Raw genomic sequence first — 2,500 nt, forward strand, 5'->3', positions numbered from 1 at the left:
TTGTCTTGGGTACTTGGACTGTTGTCTGGAGGTTATAATGTAATCTGTAGTCTCTCTCTCTGTGTCTGTCTGTTTCCGTCCCTCTCTCTCTCTCTCTCTCTGTCTGTCTGCCTGTCTGTCTTCTCTCTAAGCATTCTCTGTCTCCCTCTCTCTCTCTCTGTGGAAGAAAAACAAGAACATTCATACGAATATAAAATTAAGATACAAGATTGTCAAAGATGTTGAGTTTCAAGGGAAGGTAAATCTGACACTGATGTAAGCCAACAAACATTGTTCTGACGATGTTGTGATATGACGTCATTGTCATTGTGACGTCATCAAGTCGGCTCGTCAAGTTCCTCTTACTCACGGGATCCGGTGCGCTTGTTTCAAATTGTGCTGGTTGTCTGTGTGTCTAGTATGTCTTCTCTATTTCCTGGAAGGGTTTCAAAGGAATATGTTTCTTAACATATACAGTTTTTTCTGTTGTTGTATGTGTGTGGGCGGAGGGGGGGGGGAGGAGTGGTGTGTTGTTTTTTTTGTTGGTTTTTTGAAGTGAAGTGAGGGGAACCACTTGAATACCCCCCTCCTCCCCCTTCCCCAATAGGCTACCCCCAGCCGTAGGCCCCTGATGACCCAAATGCCTCTGTGTGTGTGTGTGTGTGTGTGTGTGTGTGTGTGTGTGTTGTTTGTGTGTGTGAGTGTGTGTGGTGTGTGTATGTGTGTGTGTGTGTGTGTGTGTGTGTGTGACAGGTTCTCAACGAATGTTTCGTCCTCTTATCAAGTTTTTCTTTGTACATTCCTTTTAAAACCAATGCTCTCTCTCTCTCTCTCTCTCTCTCTCTCTCTCTCTCTCTCTCTCTCTCTCTCTGTGCATATATATTGTGTGTGCACATGAGTGACATTTCCCCCTCCATGTTTATGTGCCCATGGTCAAAGAACATTAAACTGTTTCATTTCATTTCTCTGTGTGTGTGTGTGTGTGTGTGTGTGTGTGTCTGTCTCCCTCTCTCTTTCTCCCTCTTTCTGTCAATCTCAGTAAAAATAAATAAAGAAAAAAAAAAAGAAGAAGAAGAAGATTTAAATCCTGCTAAGTTTTGTTTATAATGGAGCATATTGCAGACAGATGAAGTCATACTGACTGTCACACACACACAGACAGTAAAGTTGCACGTGACGCGTCATCATGACGGAAATGTGTCAGAACTGCACTGAGTCATTGCATGGCTCAGACAGGCCGTCTGATAATGTCTTCTTCTTCCTTTTCTTCTTCTTGTTATTGTTCTTCGTCTTCGTCTTCTTCTTCTTCTTCTCCTCTTCCTCCTCCTCCTCATTATTTATGTGCCTGAGTCAATCCGTGCAAATAGAAACATGGCTTTTTTCTTTTTTTTTTTTTTTATAGCCAGTCCCGAAAACGTGCGTGTGTGTCAGTGTGTGTACGTATGTGTGGGTGTGTATTAATTTTTGTTTTATATTCCAACTGTTCAACTTGGCCTATGGATGTGATAGGCTTTATTCGTCTGTTTGTCTGCCTGTATCCTCTTTATTGTCGTCGATATTGTTTTGTTTGTTCATTGAATTTGTTTGTTTTTTTTCTCCTTCTCTCCTCCCCCACCACTATCCTTTTTCCCTCACGAAGTGTGTGTGTGTGTGTGTGTGTGTGTGTGTGTGTGTGTGTGAACGACTTTCAAAGAGGATAGGGTTATCAAGGAAAACATTCATTCATTCATTTATTCACATATTCATTCAGTCAGTCAGTCATTTTCTCCTTCCCATTTCTTCAATTTTATTTCCTTTGAATTTTGCACCCTCATTTGCCCACAGCAAATTAATTGAAAATCGTAAAGTTGAGTGAAGTTCAGTAGACGACGTACATGCGCCTTGCATTTGAAAGTTTAGGTTTCTCAAGGAAGTGTCACTGCGTTCGGACAAATCCATTATTCACAGATGCCTGCCAATAACATAACGCGCTGGCCAGGCCTTGAGTGCATGCGGCATAAAAATTTTTAAAATCATCATCAGTATAAACGAAACAGTCCCAAAGTCTGTGGCCTTTCATGCCTTGCTCTCATGGTGACCTCAGTTTCGATACCCCTCCACTTCCGTGCTTGCGGTGAGGCCTGTCAATGTCTTCAGTGTCAGCAGATGCATGGGGGCTGTTGTTTGAGGGACGTGGTGGCGGTCTCCACTCTGGGAGAGACGCTCACTCAGCCTGGCTCCGCGATTAAGCCATTATTTTCGTTAGTAGGGGGCTTAGTAGGTGGTGTCCTAAGTACGTTAAATCAGAACAGGCACCACTGAACACCACCGAAGTGACTCAGCAGCAGTGCAGGGTCTCCTCTGATGTGTGGCCTCCTGGCGACCTGATATCGATGGTTCACTGCGGACTGCCGACGCTGGAACTGTGACGAACCCAGGTGTGGTCGGGTATGGGTGACTCGGAATGAGCGGCGTGGGAGTAATGCCACTGAAACGGCGCAGATGATGGGGCAGCAAAAAAAAAAATAATAAAAAAAAATAA

Source organism: Babylonia areolata, chromosome 11 (genome assembly GCF_041734735.1).
Source record: "Babylonia areolata isolate BAREFJ2019XMU chromosome 11, ASM4173473v1, whole genome shotgun sequence".
Classification (NCBI taxonomy): domain Eukaryota; kingdom Metazoa; phylum Mollusca; class Gastropoda; order Neogastropoda; family Buccinidae; genus Babylonia; species Babylonia areolata.